This window comes from Amblyomma mixtum, chromosome 2 (assembly GCF_055824585.1).
Source record: "Amblyomma mixtum isolate Tamu chromosome 2, ASM5582458v1, whole genome shotgun sequence".
Taxonomy (NCBI): domain Eukaryota; kingdom Metazoa; phylum Arthropoda; class Arachnida; order Ixodida; family Ixodidae; genus Amblyomma; species Amblyomma mixtum.
The window spans coordinates 317,631,562-317,641,437 of NC_143013.1; the positions used below are offsets into that span (position 1 = coordinate 317,631,562).

General features: G+C 45.1%; 1 long non-coding RNA gene across 2 annotated transcripts; it reads right to left on the reverse strand.

The window, feature by feature from the left end:
* On the reverse strand, positions 1 to 9,651 carry LOC149365103 (uncharacterized). Of its 2 annotated transcripts, XR_016288635.1 has the most exons (6): positions 9,514 to 9,651; positions 7,920 to 7,996; positions 6,381 to 6,425; positions 5,408 to 5,431; positions 1,254 to 1,274; positions 1 to 102 (listed from the first exon to the last, which is right to left on the reverse strand). It is a non-coding gene; the product is annotated as an uncharacterized LOC149365103 (long non-coding RNA). The 2 variants fall into 2 exon arrangements; XR_016288636.1 differs by lacking the exon at positions 1,254 to 1,274.
* Positions 9,652 to 9,876: the final 225 nt, after the last annotated feature.

Sequence of the window (9,876 nt, forward strand, 5' to 3'; positions counted from 1 at the left end):
CAATTTTCAAAATATTTATTAAAGCACAGTTGCCGAACGTCATGACTCTTTCAGTTGCTTGAGATTTGTGGCGTACTAGCCTTGCACAGGCATCAGACATTTCTGCAAAGAAAACAAACAAAAAATGAATGAATCCTTTGGGGTCACAAAACTCGAGTGAATACGAACCTGAAGCTGAAAAGCAGTTTTATCGGCACAAGTACCATAAGTGAGGTTTTGGCTGTGTGTTGCGTGGTGTCAAAAAACGTTGCTTGTGAAAGAAAAAATGACGCATCCGTTAATGATACGCTATTTGAGGTTAACGTTGTGTCATTATTTTTTGTTCTTTAGCTCCCTCCCAGTCAACCAGATATCAGCAGAGCGCTTAACTTAGGTCAGAACATCCTATGTCACATTAGCAAGCCCTTGGTGCGTCCTGGAGACGTCTTTCAGAAGGTGTTCATGTCGCACTCCTGATACGCAGAAAAAGACGTGCGTTAATGGCTGTTCGAAGTGTGGGCTCAAATACGTTAAAAAATAAACAACACACATCGCCTTAACATGAGTGGAGTGACAATTCAAAGGAGAATTATTTTTCGGTTTCGCCCCATAGCATGTCCAATCGATGGTTGGCGATGAGGGATACTTGAAGCAATCTGACCGAAGGGTCGTGTGTGTGTGTGTGTGTGTGTGTGGGGGGGGGGGTCTATTATGCCTCAAAATATTTTTCGGTGTTGTTTTTGTTAACTTAGCTTTTCTTTATTATTCTATTTCAACCACTGTTCAATCTCTTTCATTTCATAACAAGATAGGCGAGCTGTAGGAATTATAGCAGAAAGAAAAGGAGTATCACACACTCTTGTTCCACGTGAATTTGGGGAAACACTGACATATATAAACACCAGAGAGAATACGCTCAATACAGGATAGATTTACGGAGATCAGAAGCTGATGGTACAGATTACGGCTTTAAACATTTGCGGCGTTGGGTTAACGGCTAAGGCTTTCTACTGCCGAGCTCGAGGTCACAAGTACGGAACCCTACAGCGGCGGCCCAATTTCTATGTAGGGGGAAGGGGAAATTTTTCTTCTGTTGTCAGTGTGATCTTTCGAATTTAATTTTAAGCACTCTGCGTCACCCTTGGCGTAGCTACGCTCAGCAGCAAAAAGTTAGTATCCGTTGACGAAGAATCAGCCAAACGCATTATGCTGTTCAAGTAGAGGAAACTCGGTCTCAGGCCATCGATACCAGTTACCGAAAGATTAATACTTACCTCTTCTTGCGGAGATAATTTCTTGAAAAGGAAAAGAAATAAAGAAGAGCATAGAGTGCGTTAGCGTCAAAACACAAGCTCGCTTTGTTCGTAAAAAAATAGTTCTATTTCTGTAACAACATCAATTAAACAGGATAAATCGGCCCTTCGAGACGGCACGGTTAGTACATGTAACGCAGGCAATGAAACCCGCTGAAAAATGTCACACTAGCTAACGCTTAAGACTCGTTGTTAGCACCGACATTTTCTTTCTGCATGCTTAAACGTAGTCATGAAACAGGTGTCAGGGACGAATGCGGAAAAGCGCCCTGGATAGCCGCAAGGCGAATAAATGTAAGAAAGCAAGCAAAAGAAAAACCAGCACACTCAGTCTGCATAATAAGTTCTAGGGGTGTGCGAATATCAAATTTTTCGAATACGAATAGAATACGAATAATTGGTTCCGAATATCGAATCGAATATCGAATAATCAAGGACAGACGCATTTAACCACTACAAAACATTATTTGAGCACCCAAGAACATCACAGTTCAACTATGAGTGATGAAATGAACCCAAAAGATGTGTGTGGCTGCACAAAAAGCATCAAAGTCTCGAACATTAATTTTAGAGGAGTGGAAATATCAGAGAAGATGGCTAGTACTCAGAATTGGTTAAGGCTATAGCTTGCCATAAGCAAAAAGGTGCGTTGCTGGGATGAACATAAAAGGTTGTCGTGAAGGAAAACCGGCTGCTCCACATGGTCAGGCAGAAGTAGTTAGTTCCCTTCTAGCTGAAGCGACTTCTCCAGCCACAAAAATGCCCTTTCACTTGGCTCTGGGCGCCGCCTTATTGTTATGTCTCTGTCGATAGGACTCGCGGACCGAAATGAACGCCGGTGATCGCAATAGAATATTCGGCTGGGTACGAATATTCGCGTCGGGTCGAATATTCGAAACAACACGAATACTTGGATTTCGAATCGAATACGAATAGTAAAAATATAATATTCGAATTATATTCGAAAATTTCGAATAATAACCATGCCAGTGAACAAGGCAAAGTATACCCAGCACCCTCATAAGATGATCAAATAGGCGCCTTCAACATGCAGAGATGGTTGTTAAAATAAGCAACGGACGCAAGGTGACTATGCCACTGCTCCCCATAGACGTTTTCTCTGTCGCTAGATTTTCTAAGCGTCTACTAGTGCCTGCAGAATACTGTCACGTAGTGGTGACTGCAGCTCGGCGAGCAGGAAAACAGCGAGAATGACTTCCAAACGAAACCATTTATTTGGGCTGACATGCGCCCGCGAACAACTGAATGACTTGGCGGCGGCGCAGCAACAGGCGTGCTCGGGGGTCGTCGAATAGAATGTTCGCAGCTCTCGGCCGAGCTCAATTTAAAGCTTATGGCGAACTTTCGAGATAAAGCGTGCAAAGTTACTAGAGCATTCCGGAACAGCATCGGCTCCCCGCCTGGATGCGAACAATGGAGATAAATCTGGTGGCGTCATGCATCACAAAAGCGATAAAGCGGCTTGCCGGCAGCTTTGAAGAAGGAACAAACACTACAAAGATTCGCGGCAATACTGTTTATTGTGACGATAAGACCAACAGTTATTTTATACATGAACGCTGATATTAGGTGCAGTGCTTTTGCTTTAGGGCGACTGGCGGCATAATTTAAGGGGCAGGAGGGGGAGTACTGACAACGGGAGGGGAGAGGAAACTGAATGGTGAGCTTATGGATGCAGCAAACAAGTCAAAGATACCGTCAAAAGTGCAACTCGCGTGTTCTAACAAAATTCCGTGCTCTCACGCAATGGTGGCGTAGGCAGCCGAACAATCGGGTAAACTTGGGCTCACAAAAGCAAGAGAACTCGGCGACGGCGATAGTGACGGGCATACTTGGCTATCTTTGGGAACGCAATGGAAACGGCTGGCGCTTGGACTTGATTTAAACATGGCATATGAGCGAGAGTGCATTGTGGAGGTAGTCTTGCGTGGTGTCAGTCGCCAGCTAACAAATACATCAGATCATGAGAATGTTATGCTATCATAGATAATTCGCCCTGTTAAGCCAAATTCGCCCTGTGAGGCCAAGTTGGAAACGGTAACAATAAGCGCCTATTCGGGAGATTGAGAATGGAAAACTTAATAAAAAGAAATTAATTAGAACTTTGTGGCTCTAATGCTCCTTATTTGCAACTATGCGCCGCAAAATAGTAGCTGATTGTCCTGCTCCTGTTTGGAAAGGCAAAAAAAGAAAGAAAATACCGAGCATTTCTTCTTCGCTTTAGACGGTTTTGTGCGTAAAACAACTGCGACAGACAATATATTGCTACTACCTGCAATGTCATATGTCAAGGTTTGCAGCGCACAAGTGATTGCGGACCATGGGGAAAGGTTGACTGATAAAAGTATAGAGGCTTTCGAAATCCACAGAGGCGAGAAGTTTATAGCCATGACTTTCGGCCGCTGAGCCCAATCCCTGCCGCGGCGACCGCATTTCGATGGAGTAAAGCAAAACATTCTGTGCGGTTCAGTGCACATTACAGTACACTACGTGGTCGAATTTAATTTGGAGCCCCGTATACGGTGTCTCTCATAGATCAAGTGCAGCTTACTATCTTCAACCACTGACATTACAACACAACACAACACAACACAACACAACACAACATAACATAACATAACATAACATAACATAACGTAACATAACATAACATAACATAACATAAAATAACATAACATAACATAACATAACATAACATAACATAACATAACATAACATAACATAACGTAACGTAACGTAACATAACATAACATAACATAACATAACACAACACAATGTAAGGCGAGAAGTGTGTGAGCAGCCCGTCGGTAACTTTGACGGAAAAAGATATCCTAATGCCCTACTGTAAACTTACATGTCCCTATATCCCGTACATTCACCAATGGCTTTTCTAGATTGTGATGCCTTTGATGACTTTCTTTTTTCTTTACCGTTCGCTATAATTTCTTCTTATTGCACATTGCAGAAATGTGAGTGGACAGACGGGCAATAAAACAAGCATTTGTAAGTAGCGCCACGTCTATTTCTTTCTTTCCGCCTTGAGTGTCATTAATGCTACAGTCTCATACACGTGCCTACTTCCTGTTCCTCATCTTCAGTGCCGGCGTCACTTAGCACCAGCTGTGCCAGAGGAGTGGAGCTGTAAAACTACTTTATACCGACGCATATCACGATGCAGGTTCAGAACGCGGACAAGCAAAGACGAAAGCGAAACCGAAGCCAGTTATTGTCTGGACTGGGAAACAGAAAGTTCTTTGATACAATGATACCATGAGGGAATCAGCTTTTCCTTCCTTAAAGGGTGCGCAATTAGCTTTTCTTGAAAGATCGAGCGAGATTCGTAAGACTTCTGCGCTTGGTCATAGCTTGCGAGGCAACAGCTTGTCGTAACATCCGAGGTTGTTAGGACAGGATATACCGCCTCGCTGGCAACCTGCAGGCCATCGCCTCGCCAGCGTTATCATACGCCAGAAACTAGTGCTCGTAGCGAAAAAAAAGTCATTATCTTTCTTCATCGCTCCTTTCTTTTCTTCCACTTCCCTGCCGTCCTCCTCTCCCTTTCATTTCGCTAGCCGCAGCTCAGGTGCTCCAAGCTTCGATGGCAGATGCCGTGGCTAGCAACATCGTTTCCTTCAGTTTTATTTTGTTGTTCAATAAACTGCTAATAATAATAATAGCGAAGAGAAGGCTATTATGGAAAACTTAAAATACCGGCGCCATTTCTTATGGGCGCGTTCTTGCTAGCGTGAAAAGCCACGCTAGTTCCCGAGGGAGCAGACCGCGGCGTGTTCGTTAGTTTTGCTTCCGACGTATGATTCAACACGTCTCTGCTCGACGATCTTCGATGGACTCCGAAACGCGCTACCCGAGAGGTACAGCCTTCGGGTTGGCTCCGTTTATTAACGTAAGCAGCGAGTGTAAAATAGAAACGACGGAAGGCATTTTGTCATTTGCGGAGGAGATATCCCACACGCCACAGACAGAAACAACGATAAGAAGCAGTGCGCAGCACCAACCACGTTCAGCAAAGCGCGAGTCTGTTTTGAGCGCTGAGAAGAGTGTCGGTGGAAGAGAGAAAGATGCGATATACTCACCATGTTGTCCCTCATGCACGTCATCTGTTTTACGTGAGCAAAGCAAAGAACGAGACATCGTTGACAGGCATGCAGAGAACAAATGTAACGGTGGACAGTAGTCAGTCAAAGGCAAAATGAGATGCAAAATAGTTGACAAGGCGCTTACAAAAATGTGCTTTCAGCGGCTACTCTACACACTGCCGGCTTTGGAACGGTCCTTTCACTCGGATGATGAATGACAGTTCAGAAGAGTGAATTGTTAGGCTAGTTGGTTTATGTCTACTAGGAAAAGGAACCAGCGAAAAAAAAAAAAAAAGGCCCCGAACTAGAGGAAACACATACCGGCGACTGTGTGTGTATGTGTTTCCTCTAGTCCTGCGTCTTTGTTTTCGCTGGTTCATTTTACTAGTATGATGAATGACGCATGGGAGTCATTCTTGGGGTGTGGTGGAAGGTCAAGCAAAACCCCATTTTTTGACGAAAAAAGCGCAAAAGTAGGTGCATACGATACGACAACCCCTACCAAGAGTGACCCTTAAATCTACCCCTGAGCTTAAGTCTAAAAGCCGGCGTCTCCTAGAAAGGCTGGAATGAAACAAAAAAACCCCAGAGGTAGAAAATAAAAGTTAAATGTAGAAGCGCGCGTGATGTGTTAACGCCATATAGATTATTTTGGGGAGAGGCCACGTATTATAACACACTACGATTTTGAGCGCCATGTCCAGTTTGACAGTCCGCCATTTTCAAAAAGAAGGACTTATATTGACGCTATAACTATATATACTCTTGTCACGAAGCAGCGGTATAGATGTATAGATGTAGGGAAATTAATCGGGAGAAAGGAAGTTTAAAAGATTTCAAAACAGGCCCTTCGTTTTTAATTTCAATTCAGGCATATAAAAGGAGAAAAAAGGAACAGTGCTGGTCACTCAGTGCCCGGATTTCCAGAGCGGCTGCTGACATAAATGGAAACAAAAGTTTCTATACGTACGATAGCCTTCTGGTCTTTGATCTTGTCCTTGCAGGACATTGAGGCCTGTAACATATTGCCAAAATAATAGGCATGAGCAGGGGTGAAACAAAAGGCAGAGTTGCTGTCAGTACAGCAGGAGAAATCCCCTGCCACACTTTGAATGGTATTCAAGAAGTGGCTAAACGCCCTCCGTGCAGACGAAACGTAGAAAGCTACATCTACTCTAGGACGCTGCCAGCACATGTATATTTACCAAACATGGAGCATCGTTGTGCTGTTTTGCTGCCATTTTCTGCATACTATCATTTACTATAGCTGAAATGGGGAACAACGCATTGCGGCTTCCGGATATCTGCTCGGGTGCAATGAATCCCCGAATTTCGGAGCAAGGTATACCGAGAAGCGCTGCTGTGACAGCATATATACTGCCATATACTACCAGTGCTATCAGACACTACATCGGAAACAACAAATACCTTACTGGAATTAACAGACAGTAGTAGTACTATCAGGCAGCATGCTTGCATTAAAGGAGAGCACACTACTGTCGGTATACAATTCAAGAATGAAACGACAAACGCCCCTAAAAGCAGCCCCTTAGAGTATGGTCTCAACCAAGTGTCGTGACGTCGCGGTCACCTACTGGAGCGGCAGTTGTAGATGTGAGCTGGTTGGCCACAAAGTCATGACGACATGTCGGCGTCGTTGGTTGAAAGGCTTCATTTGGGGGGGGGGGGGGGCATTTGCCGCTTCGTTTTTGCGTTGCGTCTGACTACAGAAGCAACAGGAAGAGCTAGCTAGCACTCGCAACAGACCACGACCACCAGCAGTACTTTATAGAGCAAGCAGATACCAGAGAACGCACTAGCGCCAGAAAATAGCATACCGGACCCAGAAGATATAACCAACAGTGCCAGCTAGCGGCGTGCTAGCACCAGAAGCCTGTCTCGGTTGGATTAGGCGCTGAAAGTATCGCTGACAGACAGCGGTCTAGCATCAACACATAGCTTATACCAGAACTTGTGGATAGAACTGCTAACGCTGGTAGGCAGCGCATTAGCATTGGAAACCCACTTGTAGACTTAACAGTATACCCCTAGCAGGTCGCAAACCACCGCTGCATTAACACTATAGCTATCAAGTTAGGTTTACACGTCATTGGTTTCACTGTTCATGCTTACACTAGCGCGAATAATAGTGCATTCGGTATTGGTGACGGGAGCTACGCGGCAGTCCCCAGCTTGCAAGCGTTTCGCTGCTGGGGAGACCGAGCACTTGACCGGAGAACGGCTAAGCTTAGTGGGAAAGCAGGAGGGATCCTAGTGACAATGGGATTTGGACCCAGTACCGGATGCTTTGTGATTGCGTTATGGCTGCGCACAGTTGTCATGGACATGAAACCTTGGGCACAGCAGTGAGCCGCTGCCCGCCAGATAGCAACTAGGAGAGACACTAGCGATAGTGACGGTTTCACTTTTCACCTTCACTGATCTGCGCGACGGTTGGCCCGCGTTCAGCTCGAAAGGAGCAGGGCGCAAAAAACGTTTGTGAGCTCACACTCTTTATTCGCTCCATCTTCGCTCCAATGTCTTTGCCTTCCAAACACTGCAGGGTCTTCTGCACTTTCTTCATGTCTGCCGGCCAAGGAAGGAATATATATAGGCGAGTTCTCGTTAAAAGCAGAATCCAAGGCATTTTATTATTTTTTTTGCACAGAACGCGATCTTTGTGACATTCCAGGACGCACAAAAGAAAACATTATGAAAAAGAAAAACATTATGAAGAGAAAAAAAACAGACGACCATGCTGTGCACGCGGGCTACGAGAGTAAATTGTACGGCAAGTGCGTTCATTTTTGCTTGATGGGCTGCTGACGTTTAATCCTGCACGTCTACATGTTAGTAACGTTCGCAAACGTTTTAATGCAGATGGACTTTTTCTAAGATCACCATTAGTGAATAAGGAGTGACTTCAAACTTGCTGTCAACATGTTTAGTAGGGAATGCCAGGGCTACGCACAGCAAGAACAATTAGCTTAACACAATATTATCCTGCCGGCGTTGTTACGACTCTGGAAATAAGTGCGCGATAAAAAATAGTAAAAAAATAGACCATTATTGTCCGTCGAAGGTTCAAGCGAAGCAAGTATTCACACTGAAGTACTTTGGAGGTATATGATGCCCGGCTGCACGATGGAAATAGTACAGATTTGATGGCCTTTGCGCTGCAGTTGTCCCAGGTCAACGTCAGGGTGTTGCAAATTTAGAGTACGTTTCACAGGCAATAGAACAGCAGAAGCAGATGAAGTGCTATTTGTAAATTCTCAAAAATAGCGAGAATGTTTTTTCGTCACCATGATCAAAAACTGAAGGACAATTGTCTCAAGGACAGTGTACTACCTATGGTTTCCTTTCGTGCTGTACGTGTTAACGATTAAAAACCGTCGCCTATCGCTAACGATCGACAACGACTGTTTAACTTTATCTCATTAATTAAATTAGAATGGTGTGAAAAATATTCTTGCATGCATCGGGGAACTGGCAGCACGGTAGCTTTGATTTTATCAGTAACAAGGAAGACATGGCACCCTGTATAACAGGAGACGTTATATCGCGAATAGACGCGAACAGAAGAAAGGGAGAGCACTCACACGCGTTAAGGTGAATTTTACTGACAGCAAGGGTGCATATATAGAGAAGCGAGCAGACAAAACAAGAGAAACCTTGATACGCAAGGACCAAGCGGAGTGCGTCAGTGCGGCATAAGTTAATTTTTTGGATGAGTGAGCAGCGCTCCTTGATGGCATTAGGAAGCTCATGCGTGAAGTTTCTACTTTCCATTTACTGTGCTCGCTTCTGTGTGTATGCATCCGTGCTGTGGATAATATTCAGTTGATAGCACCGTGTGCTGTTCCTGTCCCATGCGCTCGCTAACTCGCACTATAACATTTTCGTCAGCAAGTGGCCCAAAAATCAGCTCCTGTGTGCCCTATCACAAGTCGCGGCTGGGGTGCAAAGCCAACGCACAGCAGTATGATGAGCCCGAAAACAACAACAACAAAAAAGATTACGTTAAATGCCAGCTAAACGAGGTTACCAATCTTCAGCGGGTCAGCGAAACTGGCAGGCAGACAAACGAAAACAAGCTTCACCTTCTGGAGACTGGGCACCTGACTCGGCGACACACCAGATGAGAGCGAGGGAGCAGACACCCAGAAAGGCAAGCGCCGTCCTCATTTTTTCTCCGAGGCAGATGACGGGTGCGAAGAACGAACGAGGACTGCCGATAGCAACGCGGCGGGGATTGTACATCCCAGCTTTCGTTTCTTTTAAAGGACTCGTGCATGCCCCCAAAGAAAGATCGAGGGTGATTACTAAGCTGCGATTCCACCCCCCCCCCCCCTTTCCCCCCTTCAGGCGTCTAGCGTCAATCAGGAGAAGCGTTTGCGTGTGAGGAGTCACGAGACTGACCGACGCCGATCCACACGCAGCCCGTAAGTGCAGCCACGTGTCGC